We start from the raw sequence: 22,845 nt of genomic DNA, 5'->3' as shown, positions 1-22,845 counted from the left end.
ATTATTGTCTCACCTCATCTAAATAGAGGATGCCTTCTTTCATGTAAAAACAAGTAATACTTTATTCTTACTCAAATGCTGCATCTTTTAAGAGTCTTGGGGTCTGTTGTTAGTTTGGGGTTGTTGTTTTTTTGGTTATACTTTCAGCCACAGATGGTGAGCAGACCTTGGCTGAGAGCTGCATTCCAAAACTGATAGAAATTAACTTCCATCTCCCATCCCCAGAGTGAAAGATGACTTTGATTAGGTAATATTTAGAACTCTCCCAGGAATATGCCCCTGTAAAAAAATGGCAAAGTTTCAAATGGCAGTGTTCATGGTGATTTAATTAGCCAGCCATAATGTTTCGAAAAATGCCCACTGTTTATATTGTTGCTTCGCTCTATCAAAAAACAGTCACTTCTATTTCCTGTTGATGTCACTTGGCATTTTTTCTGCCCTAGCTTCAAACAGAGGACCGTGACTGTGATCACGTCTGAATAAGACTGCAAAATCCTGCATCCAAAATTGCGAAGCAAAGAACAATGTGACAGTTGGCAAGTGGAAATCACATCTTTGCCCTCTTCAACATGCTCCTTCCTAATAAAAAATATTGCTCTTTTTACTGAGAAGAGGCAGCTATTAATGAGCTGTCAGACAACAAATTTACATTTCATTCAGTGACAGTTCATGAGTAACCTATACACAGTCATGGGTATGTTCAAAGATAAAGTTAATGACTTTTAAAAAAAAAACAGTGTTCTTTTAAAATACATATTTCATTTCTTTCATGTTTGCCTGCATGTGTGCATGTGTGCATTTGTTTGTGTATGGGTATGTGTAAACTGTCACATTTACAGAATATTGCATTTTATCTTTTTGATGGGTTTGATTAAACTATAGTCTATGTCAATGAAAATATTTAAACTCAGTGTTATGAGTTGCTTGATAGAAAATGGAGAGTTAGTAATAAGCAGGCATTTCCTCTGAATTACTTTTATTCATTTTCAAATATTCTTGAACATTTACATTTAAATTGTACTTTGAACAGATTTTTAAAACCCCAAAATGGGAGGATTTGAAATTTAAATGATCATACACATACCTCTATCTATCATCCATCCATCCATCCATCCATCCATCCATCCATCTATCTATCTGTCTGTCTGTCATGAGTGAGGATGGTGAGCAGGGGGCTCCCATCCAGGCTGTAAAGCGCATGTGTAGTACTGAGGAATTAGGTGGCCATTCAAAGAGACACAGATTGGGCCCGCCTTAGTCTTTGGGGTTTATATGTCTGGGTTTTTCCACGCTTCTTCAGTTTGTTAGGATTCTCTGTTATGTAGCAGTAATAAAACACTAGAGACCTACTCCTTGTCTCAGCGTGGTTCCTGGCTGTTAGGACACTATCTATCTATCTATCTATCTATCTATCTATCTATCTATCTATCTACCTACCTACCTACCTACCTACCTACCTACCTATCATCTATCTATCTTTCCACTAGTGATTAGGAGAATCTGCTGTCTGCTGTTACTACTTACTGGAACTATGTTGCATGATAAAATAAAGCCTTACTGATCAGAAAGTAAAAATGAACCAATATTAATTTTAAAAGAAATTGAAGATACAATTGCCACAAATGAGTATGTTCAAATACTATACTGTATAACTGTGACAGCTTTTGGATTCAAAGGCACCCTGAATATGATGTAAAAGGAACCTAACACTCTTGAAAGCAAGGTTAAAGTGTCATTAAGAACAAAAAATTAAGAGACAGTCAAGCATAGAATCATCTTGCTAAATACTTAATTATGGCACAATCAACTGAGGTGTACAAGCCTCACTGAAATGGAAATCAGTCTGGAAGAAACAATACTTAGTTGGTCTCATGGGGGAGGGCTCTAATTAAAGATGTGGCTCTAATCTTTTAATGAGGTTGAATACCTCCACCAAGTCAACTGTATTGACATCCAGCAATACCTATGCCTTTTCTGTTCTTATTTATAGAACTGTTTAGATTTCAAAAATCATTATGTTAAACGTGCCATGTTGAGATTATTTATTTGTTTGTTTGTTTATTTATTATATTTCTTCACCACCCATCTTGTGTTGCAATGACTCTGGGAGGTGGAATATGGAATAGATACAAACTCAAGCTGCTCCCAAAAACCCCTTTATGTCTCTCAGCACAAGAAGCATTTTATAGACCAGAAACATTAGGCAAAGATAAATGGTTAACGTATCATGAGATAGTGGAATTTTACCAAGCGGAATATAAAATAAAATCAAGAGAACAACTGCCGGCAGAGGGACATAGTTGTCAATGGTTTTCTTATTTAAAGTTATCAGAAAGATTTAAAATAAATAAAGGAATTCATGGCACTGAACAATGTAAGGTAGAATTTGAAATGGAACTGTGTACAAATGACAAACATGTAATTGCTAAAATGTATACACTTTTATTGAAATTTGAAACAAGAACAGGTCAAAGAATAAAGATAAAGTGGGCTAAAATGTTGGTTGTAGTATACAGATAGAACAATGGAAATATACATTGTCAAAAGGATTGAAATTTATATTATGTTATAATCTTAAAGATATTTTTTTATAAAATTATGTACCATTCATATATGACACCAGTAAAATTATCTAGAATGTATAAAGATACTTCAGATTTATGTTGGAAATGTGAACAACAAGAAGGCTCATTTGATTATGCTTGGTGGAAATGTAAAAAAGCTAGAAAATGTTGGCCTCAAATATGTGCAGTGATTCAGAGGATTTTAAAGATTAATATTCAGTTGAAACCAGAACTTTTCCTCCTGGGACTGATGGATAAACAGTCAGAAAAGACCCATGGAACACTGTTTTTATATATGATAATTGCAGTGATATTATTGTATGCACAAAGATGGAAAGATTTGGCAATACCTACAATGAAGGAATATTTGGTGAAGATGACAGAACTTGCTGAAATAGCTAAACTGACTTGTTTAATTAGAGAAAAGACACTATCTATGTATATTGCCGACTGGAAACCCCTTATAGACTTATAGGAAAAAAAATGAACTTGTGATTTATGGCTTTGATGATTAGATAGGACAGAAAGTCATGATGTAACTGTAGAGAGAGGTTAACACACACACACACACACACACACTTACAACTGCTGTGAAGATCTGAAGCCACTTCTTTATATCTTTTTTTCAACTTTTTCTTTATTGCACTCTTAGTTTTTTCTTTTATTTCTCCCTTTCTCTTTCTTCTTTCTAGTTCTACTTTGGTTTGTATTAGTTCTTACTATTGTTGTTAAAACTTTCAATAAAAAATGTATGTATGTACGGATGTATGTGTTTCTAGATTTAGCTTTCTATGATCAGAAGTTGGGAAAGAGAAGTTTAGCAGATTATCATCATCATCATCATCATGAGGAACACTAAAGTCCCATTCTTCAGATTTTCCCATAATCAATCAGTATGTAATATTGTGCCCCAAAATGACAAAGTTAATACTTTGCTAAGATTGCCTGGAATGGATCATGAACTGCCTTATGTTCATAGGAACCACACTTATCCTGAAGTGGTATTCATCACCCATAACAACAAACTTATGGTCTGACGTATAATTAGCCATGAAGGTCTGGGCCAATGATATTGTTTATAATTTCAGTCCTCCAATTAATGTCCTCAGTTTCATAAATGAAATGAAAAAAGTTTTATCAGACTAGGCATCATTCTCTTTCTAGCCTACCTAATTTTTATATGGCGTAGTCAAAAGACATTCCATAGCTTCTGTAGTAATTTGTAATTTAAAAAAAAAAAAAACTTGCTGAATATTTTCATTTAAATACATTAAAAAAAGTATTCTCCCAAATTATATATTTTATAAATGCATTTGGACATTCTGGAAAGAGAGAGAATGTTCTGCATTGCAGATGTTAAACAAGTGATAAGCCAGCCCCACAATATCTGTTCTTTATGTTAAACAGATTACCCAGTGGGAACAACATTCTGTTATATATTTCCTGATGTGTAACTGATGGTGTAAAGCAATTCTGAGACTCACAGAGATCAGAGTCACTCAGCTTTTGATTATACATTAAAGTAAATATCTTCCACACATTACTGAATAGAGAACTGCCTTGAAGTAAAGGGCTGTTTATATGCCATGACTTGATTGTCTGGATATTCTCTATATGACCTAATGTCTCTTTTTAATTAGAAATGTTATTTCTACAGTTACAGTTATTAGGAACTAAACTAATGAAGGGGGGGGGGGGGGACCCTAAGATGTAATTCAGCAGATATGATTTGTTTTTTTCAGCTGCCATCTTTTAACATTTTATTTTTAAAAACATTTTGTTTCTAGGTACAGTAGTTACTTGTATACTGATAGAACCAATAAGAATATTTCCTTTTTCCTCCCCCTTTCCCCCTTTCCTCCTCCCCATCCTCCCTCTCCTCACCCTCCCTCTCCCTCTCCCTCTCCCTCTCCCTCTCCCTCTCCTTCTTTTCCCCTCTGTGATATATCTCAGATTGTAAGCCTGAGACTGGGTTATCTCATTTCTGAGAGCTGTAAGTTGTTCTGGAAGCTTTATAAGGTAAATAAATACGGAAGACAAAATGCAAGCAATCCATCAATTTTAGTAAAAAAAGAAAAGAACATTGAATTGGGCTTGACAAATATGACCCATTTTTCCTTACCATTTGCATTTACCTGGCACAAAAAAATCAGTAGGAATGGCAAGTTCTTGGATCAACATAGTGTTCTATATCCAGGAGTGTATGCTGTGAAGAATTTGGGCTTTACTGAGGCTTAGATTGGGTTCTGACATTGAGACTCATGCATATTTAACTCTTTGAAAGAATTCTACATTAAAAACAGGTGGTACATTTTTTTTATTGGAAAGTATGGGTAGAAGCCTGGAAAGTGACTTTAAATCAATAATAATGTAATGATTATTTTAAGGATTTTTCTCAGCTTCAAATTGAATTTGGTCCCTCAGGTTTACAACACTGGTAGTATTTTCAACTTAAGTATGCTTTCATGAGCCAATATGGGCCAGGTTCCTTAGCCACTTCAAAAGTGACTGAGGTGCTTTCTCATCTGATGGAATCTACAATGGAATATATCTTTACTAAAACTTAAAGAACATTTTTAAAGTGGAGACTAATGGAATTTAGCATAATGGACTAAAGGAATAGAATCTCCAATAATGCCACATAAATATTTGAAAGTCTTCAAAAATGTTAAAGTGATATTTATGGATTTAAAACAATAATTGATCAAAAACTGCATTTAAAATATACTGGATTTCCCCAAATAATTAATTAATTGATTGATTGATTGATTTACTTACTTAATTTTTAATCCAGCCTTTATTATTTTTACAAATAACTCAAGACAGGGAACATACCAAATACTTCTTCCTCCTCCTATTTTCCCCAGAACAACAACCCTGTGAGTTGAGTTGGGCTAAGAGGGAGTGACTGGCACAAAGTCACTCAGCTGGCTTTCATGCCTAAGGTGGGACAAGAACATTCAGCCTCTTGATTTATATATATATATAAAATAGGATCATCAACCCAGCTGATCTTATCTTGGTATCCTTTTGGAATGGCATTTCAATGTATATAAGTAGATTTATGGGCAAATCTCTAAATATTAAAGATGCTAATATGATGTTGATTCAAAACTTTGCAATCTATCTTTGAGGAACTATGGTTGAATTGGACTTGGGGGATTGCTAAAAAATTATTCTAAAAAAAATGGAAAAGTGATATTATTCCAGACTAACTTTTGGAAATATGTAACATATCTGTTTTGGAAAAGGCAATATTTTCAGCTAACCAGAAAATGAAACAATGATTCCAAATGCTATATATGTTTTATGTTAATACTTTTTAGTTTTTGGGTTTTTTTAGTGGTGCTTTTTTCTTTTCTCTTTTATTTATTGGTTCTGTTAATTTTGTGTTGTTGTTTTTCAATTGTATTTATGTTTTTTGTTTGTTTTCTTCACTGTTTATTTTTGTATCTTCTTATTGTTTATTTTTTGTAATCTTTCTGTTAAGAAAAAGGAAGGAAAAAAAATAGTAAGAAGCTGAGTTTATAAGGATAATGGGAGTACAGACATGCCATGAGTTGGTTGAAGCTGATAGTAAATAAAATTAATAAGGAAATACATTAATAAATATCCCCTGATATATCAATCTTGTGTATGTGGATGGTCAAGTGTCTGTATAGGATTTTAGCTGTAGAAAGAAGTGAAATTCTTTAGGAAACATCTAGAGTCAAGCCATAATTCAGTTCGAGGTGAATGTAAAAAAAAGAAAAAAAGGCAATTTCATATGGAAACACATATTCAAATATACATATCTACTTAAACAGAATTGCATGATTTGAGATCCACATTGGTTGTGTGCATGGAATGTTATATTAACAAGCACATATTTTTTAGTTAACTAAAGTGATTATCGTAACTTTCTGGAATATCAGCTTAACTTCCAGTGTTGTTCACAAGAAGTGCATATGTACAGTACATTTTGTTCATGGTCTGCCTTAGAATAAATGTTTGATCTGCACTTAAACAGAATGGATATTTTGACATACCTCAATGTCTGTATTCCTTTGAAGGCAGTATGGTAGAGATACTGTAGAAAGAATTCTAATTTACATAGATACATAATCAAAACAGTGTCTAAATATGCCACTGCAAATCTGCATTACTTTTGATGGAGTATAAAACACTGATTTGGCTCATGGGCATGAGAGATAGATCTTTTTGAGGAGCATTATTCTTTGTTATGGAAGTTTCTTTCACTGAAATACCTACAGATTCGACTTTGTCAGTGTTCTATTTTCTGAATTCATTTTTAAGCTGGTTTTCTCATGTCTTAGGTCAGGATTTCTATGCACCTTTAAAATGAATGAATCACTGAAAAGGATGACATTTTATTGTTATGTATGTGTATTGTTGTCATATTTTACCTGACTTATATTTATAAATTATATTTGCATTGCTCGGTAGTTTTATTATGATTCAATTTTATTCCATTTTTTTTTCCTTTTTAATAAGAATCCTCCTTGCAGGGATAGATAGATAGACAGATATAATGCAGAACTGCACAAATAATTTCCAAATGCATAATCCTGAATGGGTTCCTGCAAAGTACTTTACATGGGGCTGCCCTTGAAGAAAATCTAGAAACATTAAATGGTCCAAAATTTGTCAGTGAGGGCAGTTACATTACACATCTGCTTCCCAGGGTACAATTCAAGGTGTTGGTTTTTACCTACAAAATGTTCATGCAACAGGGTGTGGTTACTGGTGGAACTACCTCTCCCTGATTGTTCCTAGTTGTGGCATCTGTTCTGGCAGGAGATGCCTGCTACAGGGTCCATCAATTGTATATTTGTCATCTTCCAGGACCTTTTCTATTTTAACACTTGACTTTTGGATCATCATAGCTACTGCGTTTAGACTGACCCTGACAACTTTCTGAAAAAAGCCTTAAAGCCTAGATGTGCTCTCAGGCATGGGGACCAGGGGTTAGACTTGTTTTTATCTCTGATAATTTTATCTACTGATAAGGTTTAATGTACATAGGCTGTTTGGGTTTTTTTATTTTGTTTTTTTATGTGTTGTTGCTGTACCTGCCCCAAGTCACTATAGTGAGATAGATGGTGATATAAATCTAATCAATTAATTAACTATATGAGCATATGTTTGGAAGCTCATTATCAAATGTAAGATGGAACTCACTATATAAGCACCATGAAAACATTTGCGGTTAGAGGCTATCCTTTCTCTTAGTGGGTCCAACTATAAACTGAAATAGCCAAGTTATAGAAAATAAGGACGCACTTGCCTTAGTGACTACAGGGACATCTGATGCCTAGAGTTCTAATTTACCTAGGGGAAATGCTCCCCATAACAGATTATCGACCGGTCCCTGCTGAAGACCATGAAAATTGTAATTAAGAGGAACAGAAATACCAAACTCATCACCACTCTGTAAAGACATAATTAAACCATCAGAATTTTATCAAGTTTGTTGGGTAAAATTAAGGGTGGAAAGTAACAGCAGAATATTCAACAGCTGACATATCATCACTCATGTGGTTTAGTTGCAGGATTAAAGAAGTATTACTAGTAGCTGAGAAAAGCCTCATTTACCAGCACTGTAGCACATGCCATTTTTTAAAAAAGCAAACCATTAAAATATATTTTACAGAGAAGAATGGAATGTGTAATAAAAATGGTCCATTTGCCTTCTTTGAACCATGTGACATAGAGTTAAAGAAAGGTATTTTAAATGTCCTGATGGAATACATTGATACTTTGTATATTTTTGATCCAGATTTCAAAAAGCTAAAGATAAGCTTTGCAGTTCAATTTAAACCATATTTACCACATTTTACCTAAATATTCTACCTAAAGAAATTAAAACACTCTGCAATACATAACTTGCAAAAGAATATGAGCTTTCCTGTTTAGAAATTAAAATCTGCAGGTCCCTTTCCATTTCCTTCTCTTCTTCCTTATAATATGCTGTACTGATTTTAGATAATGATGTTTGGTAAGTTAATTTCCAGATCCTTGCTGCATCATACAATCTAATATTTGCTGTAAATCACTCATGTTCACAGACAACACAGCATTGTCTACAGACAAAAGTACATGTACATTCACATGCCCAGCTGACACTCCTCCAGTGTGACCACAAGCAGATCTTACACATTTATCAATAAATACATTAAACCAGGGTTCCTCAACATTGACAACTCTAAGCTGGGCAGACTTCAACTCCCAGAACTCCCAGATTTGCAGGCTGGGGAATTCTGGGAGTTGAAGTCTGTCCGGCTTAGAGTTGCCAAGGTTGAGGAACCCTGCATTAAACAACCAAGGAAAGACATGACATCTTTGTTTTACTTCCAAAAGAACTTTGCAAGCCAGAATGCTGTTACCTAGCCTACATCCCATCAACTAGGAATCATGTTGTCTACTAGCACATTCAGGCTGGTGGCTGACTGATTTACAAGTTGCAATCAATCAATCAATAATATATGTGTGTGTGTGTGTGTGTGTGTGTGTTTAAGCAAGATAACAAAAACCTGAAGTCATATCTGAATAAAATTATATCACATTGAAAATGATGCCTTGTCCACCCATGGAACTGATGAGACTTGCAGTGTATTGTTCCAAGATAATGTATAGTTGACTATATTTATGCCAAGTAGTAATATTAAGACCATTTTGTTGTTCTTCCTCTACAGTTTACTGCAGTGTCTTGAAAATCAGGTTTATTCTGCAGCAAATTTCTTCTATTGTAATTTCAGTCTGAAAAGGGGACAAGATAGACAGATGTCTTAGGCAAAGTAAGCTATGTTACTAGTTATTCCATAGCAGTATATTGGAATCTGTGTGAGGTTCTCTGCTCCGGGGGTGGGGGTGGGGGGGGAGGAGAGAGAGAGAGAGGGAAAATATCAATATTTATAAACCTAACAATGAAGTATGTACTTATACAAATAGACCCATGGAATACTTTACAGTAGGAATTCAGAATGCTTTAATTTCTGAGACAGCTGAATTTCAGTGCTTATAAAAAAAGCAGATATATTTAGTTTAGATATGGTAATTTGTTCTTGCAAAAGAGATAGAAAATTTATCATTGTTACTTGCCCACTCTGTTCACTTAAAAAACAGTTGATGAAAGATTGTAACTTCAAAATATAAGAGAAAGAATACCCATGATGTTCTTTTCACAATAAATTTCACACCAAAGCCATTTTTATAGCCACAATAAAATCCTTTAAACAAGGAGCTTCTAATAGAAATGTTGAAATAGCCTAGAGTGTTCTTGTAATGGTATTTGAGTTTCATTTGTACTAAGAGTTATCTCTTTCAGTTGCAATGTAGGAAAATATTTCACATTATAAAATATCTTGAGCTTTTTCGGTGTCCTATCAATGCTGTTAGGAAGGGAATAGTCATAATATGAAGTTAGTAAGGAAGTTGACTATATGTGTTTATTTCTCCATTGCACTTGAAAAACTGGTTATATATTACTTGTATTTAAATATCAGAGAAGTTAACCTTGTAATTGTCTAGACTTGTACAAAACAAAGAGAGAAATGTGTTCTGTTGATAGCAGTTAAATAGAATGGATATTCTGACATGATGGGAGAAGTTCTTATATTAAAGACTTACAAATGACCCAGTATTAGCCAACACTAAAGACACCATATTTTCCTTCTTTTGTGGCCCATTATTTGATTTAGGCTGGAATCATTCATTAATTAGGATTGCTTAGTTCACTGTGACCTCCACTGTGAACTGGCTAAACCTATCTCCCTCAAATCAATACATTGATTAGCATGTAATTTGCCACTCGGTTGTACACATTTCTGAATTTTTAACTTTTAAAATACATTGGCAGAATTGGATAAAATTTTCAGGTAGAGCTCCCCTTTGTGAGGAAGGAAGCCTAACTAGTTTCAGGGGAACAAATCAATCAGTTTGTGGTGGGCTCAATTTTTTTAAAAAAAGATTGTTACTGTTTTGGCTGATTAAAAAAAAAAAATAGTATGGCTAAAGTTGATTAGTTCTTGGATATGAGGCCAATAGGAAAATCCAGAACTGCAAACTAGACTGAGAACTTGGGGGAAAAGATCCTGGAAAAGGGCAATGACAAACCATGTTTGTATCATTGCCAAGATAATTACATGGATATGTCTGTGTAGTCACAGGAGTCAAGCTTGACATGAGGAGCTATGACCTTTTTTATATCTTTGTCATTGCAAAAAAAAAAAAAAAAAAGAGTGATTACCCTCTACATAATTGGCAAGCTTAAATTTATTTTATTATTTTATTACAGTAATGGGCATGCTGCCTATCATTGGATCCAGGAGAATTACAGTATTAAAACATTTCCAACTTGCAACCAATCTTTCATTAAAGTATCTAGGTTCTTGTCTCCTGATTAAAAATCTCCCTCTTCAAAAGTTCTGTGGAATAGAACTGCTTTTACCATTTTATAGAGGATGTGGGGGGAAGCAATCTGCCCACAAGAGCAAGTTGTTCCATAGTTAGGGGCAGCTGCTGAGAAAGTCATTTTCTGGGCCCTGGACACCTTGGTATCTTGAGAAATAAGCACTCACAGCATTCTCACCTGGCTAGACATATATAAAAGGCAGATTCTACCTGAAGAATATTGTTCTAAGAGGGTTTATAGCTAATGATCAGCACCTTGAATAGGGCTTGGAAGCCAGTGCAGCTGTTGCAAACTTGGAATTATTTACCTGAATACACTCCATGCTATTCAGAAAGCAGCAACTACTTTCTGTCCTAGCTGTAGCTGCTGAGTCCTCTGCAAAGGTAGCTTCACATAAAGCAAAGTAGCTGACAAGAGTGTGAGTCATTGTCTTCAGGATCCTTAATAAATTTATTTATCTTCCAAGATGAAGGAAAATTAACCCTTTGTTTTACGCACCAACACAAGGCAAGAAAGAATTAATTGAGATTACGGAGGTGATTAAATGAAATTATCTCAGGAATTAAAATCTTGGAATCACTATTTGCAGTCCATTTCTACCACTTGTATTCATTCCTGTGTTTATACATTTCTGTCCAATTTCATCCCTGATCCATGGTTAAGAAAATCAAAACAAAACAAAAACTTACTTCAAAGATACATTTATTTTTTTTTAACCGATAAAAAGAACATTTTGGACGTACAAAAGTTGGTGGATAACTACTGTAAGCCTTCTTATATTAGAAGTACAAATCAAACCTTGTTTATATTAGAATATTCAAATTTGTCAAGTTCCCAATTTTTCCTATCCCCCACATGGTCCTGCCAGCACACCCCAAGAAAGCAACAGTGCTGCCCAGCTATATCCACCATTCACTTCTTACATGTGGGGAATCACATGTAATCATTGCTCCATTAATGAATTATCCATCAGATTGTTATAACAGCACAGTTACTGTACATCTGTGAATGAAAGAATCCCTTACACCAACTTGACCATAAAATGCTAATGAAAAGTTATCTCTGTTGCCCCAGTTTTGTTTTAGAAAGCTAAACCCAGATGCAACTTTCATGCCAAAGATGTTAGAAAGGCATACTTCTGAGAAGACTTCAGCTCATTTAAATCCTGTTTCCTCAGAGTAGATTTGTTGAAAGGTGGATACAAATTAGCTGTTGAAAGCCATCCAGAAAGTGAAATGGTTTTTGTTTTCTTTGGTGCATCTGTAAATTCTAGCAGACATAAATTCACAAATTGAAGCAGTTTTTCTTATGTGCAAATAGGTCATTTTTCACAGCCTTAATGCTTACACTGCTTTTCTGAAAGCACAGGGAGCTTACTGCAAGCTTTCAGAATCTGTTCCCTTTGGTATTTATGGGTTTAGGAGGTTTAGCTTTACTACTCTCTTTCTTGGTGATAAAGTGTAAACAGATCTTCCTCTACATACTGCCAGAACTAAGGAGATAAAGTTTATTTTAGATTTATTAACCATGGTCATCTTGAAGAAGTTCTGTGCAGTTAGAAATATACAACTTTGAAAAAAAAAAAAATACTCACTGCCAAATATGCCATCCCTTCAAATTATTCACAGAAAGTCTATTATCACTCCACAAGGTTTGTAAGGAAAAAAAAAAAAAGATTCTGATTTCACCTCCTTGTCTGTTCATATTGGGTAGTTCTTATGTACATACTTTTTGGTAAGTTTTGGTCCCCAATTATTGAGTTATTTTATTTCCCATATATTTTTTATCACATACTCAGATTCACAATCAGACATTGAGTGATGTAACAGTTACCTAATTGTATTGAGGTTTACCATGCATGTTCTACCCAATAGTGTAAGATATATATGAATGAATGAAGCTAACACTGATTTATGTAACTAACCCCATCCCTGGATGAGTACTATTATAGTACAGTACACAGGCTCTGTGTAACAGAAATTCACTACAATATATTGACAGAGGAAGAGCTAAAGAGGGGACACTGGTGAAACATGATGTAACAAGACGTTTGTTGTTGTTTATTCGTTCAGTCGCTTCCAATTCTGAGTGACTTTATGGACCAGCCCACGCCAGAGCTTCCTGTCAGTCATCAACACCCCCAGCTCCCCCAGTGACGAGTCCGTCACCTCTAGAATATCATCCATCCATCTTGCCCTTGGTCGGCCCCTTTTCCTTTTGCCTTCCACTCTCCCTAGCATCAGCATCGTCTACAGAGTGTCCTGTCTTCTCATTATGTGGCCAAAGTATTAAAGAATTGCCTTTAATATCATTCCTCAAGTGAGCAGTCTGGCTTTATTTCCTGGAGGAGGGACTGGTTTGATCTTCTTGCAGTCCAAGGCTTTGATGTCAGTGTGATGTCTCTGCTCTTAACTATTTTATCGAGATTTGTCATTGCTCTTCTCCCAAAAATTAAGTGCCTTCTGATTTCCTGGCTGCAGTCAGCATCTGCAGTAATCTTCGCACCTAAAAATACAAAGTCTTTCACTGCTTCTACATTTTCTCCCTCTATTTGCCAGTTATCAATCAAGCTGGTTGCCATAATCTTGGTTTTTTTGAGGTTTAGCTGCAAACCAGCTTTTGCACTTTCTTCTTTCACCTTCATCATAAGGCTCCTCAGTTCCTCTTCGCTTTCAGCCATCAAAGTAGTATCATCTGCATATCTGAGATTAACGTTTCTTCCAGCGATTTTAACTCCAGCCTTGGATTCCTCAAGCCCAGCATGTCGCATGATGTGTTCTGCGGACAAGTTGAATAGGTAGGGTGAGAGTATACAGCCCTGCCATACTCCTTTCCCAATCTTAAACCAGTCCGTTGTTCCGTGGTCTGTTCTTGCTGTTCCTACTTGGTCATTATACAGATTCTTCAGGAGGCATACAAGATGACTTGGTATCCCCATACTGCTAAGAACTTGCCACAATTTGTTATGGTCCACACAGTCAATGGCTTTAGAATAGTCAATAAAACAGAAATAGATGTTTTTCTGAAACTCCCTGGCTTTTTCCATTATCCAGCGGATATTGGCAATTTGGTCCCTAGTTCCTCTGCCTTTTGTAAACCCAGCTTGTACATCTGGCAATTCTTGATTCATGAATTGCTGAAGTCTACCTTGTAGGATCTTGAGCATTACCTTACTGGCATGTGAAATCAGTGCCACTGTTCAATAGTTTGAACATTCTTTAGTGTTTCCCTTTTTGGTATGGGGATATAAGTTGATTTTTTTCCAATCTGATGGCCATTCCTGTGTTTTCCAAATTTGCTGGCATATAGCATGCATTACCTTGACAGCATTATCTTGCAAGATTTTGAACAGTTCAGCTGGGATGCCATCATCTCCTGCTGCCTTATTAGCAATGCCACTTGCATCTTGTCCTGTCAATTCCCTTCAGCCATTGCCTGATTCCTGATCCATTGAACCTTCTTCACAGACACTCACTTTTCGCCTTGCTGCCTTATCTTTAACATCACAGCTTGAAAGTCACCTCACCGTTCCTTCTTCATCACAGCTTGTATCCTGCCTCATCACTCCTTTACAGACATCCTCCGAGGTTCTGTATGTTCATCTCTCAACCCCAGCCATTTGAGTCCTGTCATGTGACTCCTTCCTCACAACTGATCAAGTCATCTTTCCATCTCTTCTTTCTATCATCATCTACAGAGGTCTGTACTGTTGTGCGTTTCCAAGCCACCACCGAGTTATTGCCTTGACATAATCTGCCTTCAACCGTGAAGTCCTTTTCACTTTACCTTGTCTAGCCTTGCCTTGCCTTCTTTTGCCTTGAGTTGTTTCACTTTGTCCTGATTTGTCTAGTCTTGTCTTGTCTTGTTTTGTCTTGCCTTGTATTGTATTGTCTTGCTTTGACTTGCCTGACATGTTTTGCTTCACCTTGTCTTGCTTTGCATTATTTTGCTTTATTTGCCTTGTCTTGTTAATTCTAAATCTGTAGTCTAAAAACCTACTGATTGCTGTCAGTCAGTAACCACTAGTTCTAGTGGCCTAAACCTGAGTCATTGAATTCAGAATCCAAGACCCTTGGTGATTGCAGCCTATATTGTGTAATATCTGTAAATATTATAATAAAGAAAATAAAACCACCTCTTTGTGTGTCAAGCATTAGTGAACCAGGACTGGATTTCTAAGCAGTAAGAACAGAAAATCCTGTTCCTGTACTTCTTTGATGATATCCCAATTTGCTGCCCCAACCACTTAATCCTGTGGCAAGCATAAAGATGATGATAAAAAGTGTAACTTCTGGCTGCAAACTGTTTGCCCCCTTCCATTTTAGGAAGTCTTCTCAATGGATGGTAATAGAGCACTTTATCTCTAATGTCTTAAAGACCTACTTGGTGGTTATAAGACTACAATTTCAGTTCAGCTGGCCTACTTGTTTGGGTTCTGGGATCTGAACCTGAGATGATAAGTGACAGGCTAATTAGTACCTGGATGTAGGTTTGACTGGAATCCACAAGACATGTAACATCAAGAAAGTCAAGCTGGTGATCACAACCACATGACTGAAGCTCTTCTCCTAACACATTGCACATATAGAGAGTTTGGCTTTGATCAGTCACCTGGTTACCTGCAGGTACTCTTGATCCTATCAGAAGACAATCTTAAAGTCAACCTGAGATTTTCCTTTTATATGGTTATATGCATTAAATATTGTAGCATAATAAAACATTTACAATTAGTTGCTTATGACCTTACTCAATAAATCTACTAGGAAAACTGCCTAGAATATTTATTTCAGTCATTAACCAGAAAAAAAAAAAATATTAAGTGAAGATCCTGTTGTGATATTCTGGACTATAGCCTATAGAAAAATAATTGAATTACTAATATAAGTATAAAATATTAAAACAAGATTATGGAAACTACAGTGTAATACAGTGTGGTATAAAACTCTGTCATATAAATGTCTATGTGTATGCTATTAAATAATAGCTAAAATTAATGTAACAGAATTTTGTTACAAGTGAGGTTACCTTTTTTATCCAGACATTGTGTGAGGAAAGCCATGTTAATCAATGTTAGTTAAATATAGGGAAACAGTAGCTCATAAAAGTTAGTTGGAAAATAGGTCTTCTGAAGAGATGGAGTTTTTGAAGGGGGCAGTTGGGCTGTTCAATTTTTTAAAGAAAAAAACTATGTGTATTGTTGGAATATGTAAATGCTCTGGTTTATTTTGAAGTGGGATAAGGGTTTAAGGATATTTATCTGGCTGATTTCATTTATCTTTAACAATTTGGATTAAGAGTATTAAGGTATAATAAAAAATAATGAATGTTTGGTTTTGGGTTTGATATGATTAAGAATATTAAAATTGTTTCATTATCAAGTACAATGGCAGACAATGCATATGTTTTTTTTGTTTGTTTTGTTTTCAGTTTGATCTTTATTATAGTAGACAGGAATGTATGGAATAGTAGTAAGAAGGAAATAATTAAATTAATGTTATCTTTGGGGGAAAAGTTGATTAGGAGGTTTAGATATACTGTATATATATATTTTTTCTTTTAATATAAGGGGAGGGAGCAACTGTATTTAGTAATTTTTATAATGTGCGAATGGAATGATTGATAGAAATAATGTGATTTTGGTTTAATATAGAGTAAGGGATTGATTATGGAAATTGTTTTATATTCTTGCTGATAAAAGTCGGAAGTCACCTCTTTTAGTAATTTTGAAATATATATATATATATATATATATATATATATATATATATATATATATCTTGTGTTTCTACACTTTTTTAGTTTTTTTTTTCCTTTATAGTTTTTTTTTTTCTGTAGCTTTTATCTTTGTTTGAAACTTATTAAAATTCTTATTTTAAAAAGTTAGTTGGAAAAAGTGCTACCAGACTCTATGATTTTTGTAAGTGAAAACAAAACATTGGATAAAAGAGGAGTGATCAACTGAAGGCAGAAGTCCCTGTACAATTGGAGTAAAAAACATGGGTTGTGTCAGTCCTTTGTTTCAGTCATTAACCAGTAAAATTTACACTGAATACTAAAATTAAAGCCATGCCAGTATAACAATTGCTTACTATACTGTACTATAAGAACAACTAAGGTTTAGGGTGCTGGCACAAATATAAAAACATTAATACCAATGGAGTAAAGCAAGATGGCCACAGATTGACAGCATTTTTAGTGAGCTCTTAACTCTTCTATTTTATTTACTCTTCTATTTAGTTTTAAGATAGTTTACTTAGTGATTTTATTTAATATCAATTAGTAATCTCAGTTTCCTGTATTAGGATTAGTAATTTTAGAATTTTAGAACTAGGATTAGATAGGATTAGGATTTTAGAGTCTGGAACTGAACAGCTCCAGACACCTGCTGATGAAGTGAGGCAGTAATGGCTACAAGACAGGAACGAAAAAGAATTCAGAGGGAAAGACCAAAGGGAAGAACAAGCCTGAGATCTCAAAAAGAGAAAATTCCAAGCATACCAAACACTCCAGGGCTGCAGCAATCTCCAGACAGCTAAAACTGAAGGATCTTTTTCAACATAAGGACACAAAAATCCTCTTCTCCTTCCCCTTCCCCTTCTCCCCTCACAATCCCCACCAATAAATCCTATGCCCTATTTGACTGGGAAATTGATGATTTCCTTTCCTCCGGTGATGAGGCCTCAATAGGAGTGGAGGATGCTTCTAAAGACACAAGTAAGTCAAACATAGATGTGGACTTGGTTGCCAAGAATTGCCTTTTAACTGCCAAAACGGTTACTGCAATTTATGATCAGCTGCTAGATGCCAATCAGAAAACTGACAGACTTAGTGCTATAATGGAAAAACATATAACTCAACCTGTTATGGAGTCAGCCACCAACTCAGTTGCTCCAGAACTTACTCAAAACCCATATGCTGCACAAGATCCCACATTTATGGAAACTGCCAGAAACTGCTAGTTTTGCAGTGATACAGGATTTTGCTCCAGGTTGCAATTAGCCCTTTTAATGAGGGCAGGTGACACTCCCTCTCACAACTTCTTCATTGTAGAGTATATTCCAGCAAGCTTACAGAAATCTCCTGGCTTCCTAGATGGCATGGACTTGAAAGAATAATATTGACTTTTAAGCATTTTGTACTCCCTTCAGTGATTTTCAAACTTAAACATTTTCTAAGGGGATTTCAAATTATGCTTATATGTGTCTTTCACAATAGCGATTTATGGCCACTGCTAACTCCTGGGAGGAGAGCCAAGCTGTGAGGGAGGATGGTGTAAGCACCAGAGTTAGCCAGCAACTACCCACACAGCAGAGCATTCCACCAACTCCAAGGTCAGGACCAGATAAGCAAAGGAGGCATAATACTCTCAATTTAATAAAAGGGAAGATTCAGACATCAGTCAACCCTATGGAGGATGAGGAAGAATTAGCTCAATTGTTTGGCACCTTTCCTACAGAAGAACAACAATTATAAGAAAACTTCAGGCAGTTAAATCAATGTTTGAGTCAGTGATTGCTGCAATTGAATCCCTCAACAGTCTATTGCCCTCCAGTTGTCCTCCTGTTGAAATGCTGACAAGTTCATTCTCTGACTGCTTAACATCTCCAAAAAAATAAAAAGAGAAGCTGCTCCAGTCCAAAACTCACTCTGACAAATGATGGGAACAGCATTTGATCAATGTAACACAATACCTCTATAATCCCCCAGATGATCAATCCACAGGTGAGAATCCCTTATAACTGGACTCTAAAGAACGGGCTAGTCAGACTACAGCTCCACCTCCACTGGCTTTTCACTGTATGGACCCTGGTTGCCCCTACAACTTGCCATTCTTCCCTGCAAATCAATTCTCTCCACAGGAACCCTGAACATTATCAGTCCTCTAACTCTGATCCCCAGTCTAGCCTTAATTGTTCTACCTGTACAACTTCCCCTACGGAATCATCTCATATTCAGGACACTATCCACCCTATTTGCCAACAGGAGATCAGTCCTCTGTCTTCTTCCCTAATCACCAATTTGTTCAATCCAAAGGTTGCTTCTTCTGATCAACTATCCAGCGACAGCACCCGGAGACAACCAGCAAACTGACAACTACATTCAGCTAACAATCTCTCCATCCTCTCCTGGAATATAGCTGGCTGGGCCTCAAAGCAAGCAGACCCTGATTTTCTTGGATTTCTATCCCAATTTGACATAATTTTTTTGCAGGAGACATGGATGCTGAGGGAACTTTTAAATCGCTAAATACTTCAATCTACTAGTCCCTGCACAGCCAAGCCTCAGAGATGGCAGACCCAAGGGGGGTCTTGGCCTATTTATAGCTTCTAACTTGCATGTTCAAATTGTAAAGCAACTATCCCAGTTTGAGAATGCTGTATCAGTCTTGTTAGTATTTGACCAATGTTCCTTACTATGTATTATTTTTTATCTTCCTCCTCAGCAGCTTCAGTCACAGGTCACCCAAACATGGAACCAGGTTGATACCTTCCTCACACTTTGCCTGAATAAGTCTCCCGGTGCATACATTCTAATAGGTGGGGATCTCAATGCAAGAGTCAGTAGTAATGATGAAGCTCGCTATGAGAGTTTCAATGCCTGCCCCCCAAAAGAAGTAATTGAATCACTTTTTTTACCCAGATCCCTCAAAGACACAAAATACAACCTACCTGGCTTTCGATTGCTGCATCTTGTAAATACGCTTAACCTTCAAGTGTTAAATGGTTCATTCCAAACTGACTTCCCTAGGCAATATACATTTTGGTTGGCCCACAAATTATCTACTATAGATTACCTAATAATCTCTAGAGATCTGGCCCCTCATCTTAATTATTTTTGCATAATTCCTAGATCTGAAAGTGACCACTTTCCACTTAATTTTACTTGTAAATTTAGGCAAGGCCCAATTAGGAACCGAAGGAAGGCCAATTCAAAATGCCTGAAGGGAGGTGGCTCTTACAGGGTCAGATGGAGTAACTCCCTTAAAGATAGGATAGCCCAATGGCTGTACTCAGAGGAAGGAAGAGCATACTTTTCATTCCTCTGTAGCTTTGGAGCAAACTCTGACCCAACCACCCCACAGGACAGCAGCCCACTTGTGTATATCACAACTTCATAGCTAAGCTCCAACCTTCTGTAATGAAGATGAATATCAACCCCACCAGGATGGGATGGCATTCTAAGAGCTGGTTTGACAAATCTTGTATTGCTGCTGAAGCAGCACTACTGGAATCCTGTGCCACCTCACTGCTGGGCAATTCACCAGATTCTATCCAAATCTTAAAGGAGCAGAAAAGACAATATAAGGCCCTGCTCAGAAAGGAAATTACAATAAAATCAAATATAAATCTATGTAAAAGGTACACTGTTACATAAAACTATATATAATGCTAAAAATGACTAAATATAAGACAGTATATGTAACGGTTGCCTAATCCCAAACACTCAGTCTCACAAGCTTGGGCTTAAAGATAACTGATTTATTAAAGGAATAGTATGCAAATACAGAGAAAGCTGAGAATGAGCAAAAGCGCGCCAAATACAAACTTAAAAGCCTTGCCTGTAAGCAAGTTCCGCCCCATCCCTCGTCAGGGCGCTCCCCCTCCCAGGTGCTAGAAGCCGTTAGACGCGCCTGGGAAAGTAACCTTGAGCAGGAGCGCAAACCCAAACACACATTCCAAGCCCTCAAAACAACGGAGGGTGAAGGAATGGAAAAACCCCGGGTGAAGGAACACGGAACAGAAGATGACATGTGAAATGTTACAATGTTAACAGCACATTGAAATGGGAACATGACATATTGCCCCCCCAAAAAAAAACTATGGAGCAGGTTTGTCAGGATAGGCAGAGTGAAATTGGGCTACCAGACGAGGGGAAAACACGTCTGGAGCAGCAACCCATTCAGGATGAGGGAAATGTTTCCAGCGGACGAGGTACTGTAAAGCGGAGCGCTGGCATCGGGAGTCGAGGATGGATGTCACCTCGAAGTGTTGCTGGTTGTCGATCATGAGCGGAGGGGGTGGAATGGGTTGTGGATGCCAGCGGTCCGACGACAGGTAGGGCTTGAGTAAACTACAATGGAAAACAGGATGTAAATGTTTAAGGTTGTGAGGCAACCCAAGTTTAAACGTAACAGGGTTAAGTTGGGCGATAATTGGGAAAGGTCCGACAAATTTAGGGCCAAGTTTCTTAGAGGGTTGTGGGGATTTGATAAACTTAGTTGATAAGTAGACTTTATCCCCGACAGCAAAAGATGGTTCTGGGGAACGCTTTGCATCGGCATGGCGTTTATAAGTAGCCTGGGCATGGAGGAGAGCTTGTTGAATATTAATCCATGAGTGCTTGAGAGAGTCCGCCCAGTCAGTAAGGGAAGCTGGCAGCGGTTGTGGATGGGGAAGTTCAGGAATAGGAACAAACTCACGTCCAAAAACTGTTTTAAAAGGAACTTGACCAGTGGTTTGATGAACGGCATTGTTGTAAGCGACCTCTGCAAATGGGAGTAGGTCGACCCAATTGTCCTGTTGGTAGTTAACAAAAGCCCTGAGATATTGTTCCAGTGTAGAATTAACCGCCTCTGTAGATCCGTCCGTTTCCGGATGCCACGCGGTGGAAAGTGACTGTTTGGTGCCCAAAAGTTTTAAAAATGCCCGCCAGAATTGTGACGTAAATTGTGTGCCTCTGTCACTCACCAAACGGGCGGGGATACCGTGGAGGCGGTACACGTGGATGAGGAAGAGGCGTGCCAGCTGTTGTGCGGTGGGGATAGAAGCGCATGGGATGAAGTGGGCTTGTTTGGAGAAAAAGTCTTTGACCACCCAAATGACAGTTTTGCGTTGACTAGGGGGTAGATCAACGATAAAGTCCATGGAAATGTCCTGCCAGGGGACAGATGGGGTGGCAACGGGTTGAAGGAGACCTTGGGGTTTGCCTGTTTTGCGCTTTATCGCGGCACACACAGGGCAAGCAGTAACATATGCCTTCAGGTCTTTGAGTAAAGTTGGCCACCAGAATTGCCGGCGAACAAGGTGCAGAGTTTTTACATAGCCAAAATGTCCAGCCAGCTTGTCATCGTGGCAACGCTGGAGTATGGTTTTTCGCATAGCATCGGGTACATAGAGGCGATCGTTGTGCCAGGCAAGATCGTCAGTGAAGGTTAAAGTGTTTCTATTGGTTTGTAACCAAGTATCTGTTTTAAGGTGGAAAAGCAACTGTTGTTGCAAATCGGATGGAATTGATAAGCGCGGCGAGCGGCTGGAGGGCAGAGCGGCTGGAGGTTGCGTTGATTGCGTTCGGGTCTGGCTGCGAGTCACCGCTGCCAAACTTAATTGTTTGTCGGTCCAGACGGTGCCTTGGACCGTTGGCCCTGGGCCAGCATCTTGGGGTCTGCGGGAGAGTGCATCAGCTAAAAAGTTTTTCTTGCCTGGTATGAACTTAAGGGTGAAGTCGAAGCGGCTGAAAAACTCAGCCCAGCGCAGCTGTTTGGGACTGAGTTTTCGACTGGTGCTTAGAGCTTCCAGGTTTTTATGGTCAGTCCAGACTTCAAAAGGGTTGGAAGTGCCTTCCAATAGGTGTCGCCATGTTTCTAAAGCCGTTTTTCGGTGGGGTGGCAAGCGATCTGCTTCCTCTTCCCCAAATACCTCAGCAAAATCCTGATACTGATTGGGTAGTCCCTCAAGAGGTTGAAGCGTTTGCACAGTAGTATACGCTACCCCTCCACCCTCCATGTCTTCCAGTAGGTCCTTTTCGGGTACTTTGTAAAATCCATCTGCAAAAGTCACAGTTCTATGCAGCCAGTTGATAAAAGGGTTTTGTTGCACAAACCAAGGCATCCCCAAGATTACCAGAGGACCCCCCACTGGAGCTACCACA

The sequence above is a fragment of the Candoia aspera genome, chromosome 5 (genome assembly GCF_035149785.1).
Source record: "Candoia aspera isolate rCanAsp1 chromosome 5, rCanAsp1.hap2, whole genome shotgun sequence".
Classification (NCBI taxonomy): Eukaryota; Metazoa; Chordata; class Lepidosauria; order Squamata; family Boidae; genus Candoia; species Candoia aspera.
Note: the sequence above shows the minus strand (reverse complement) of the source record.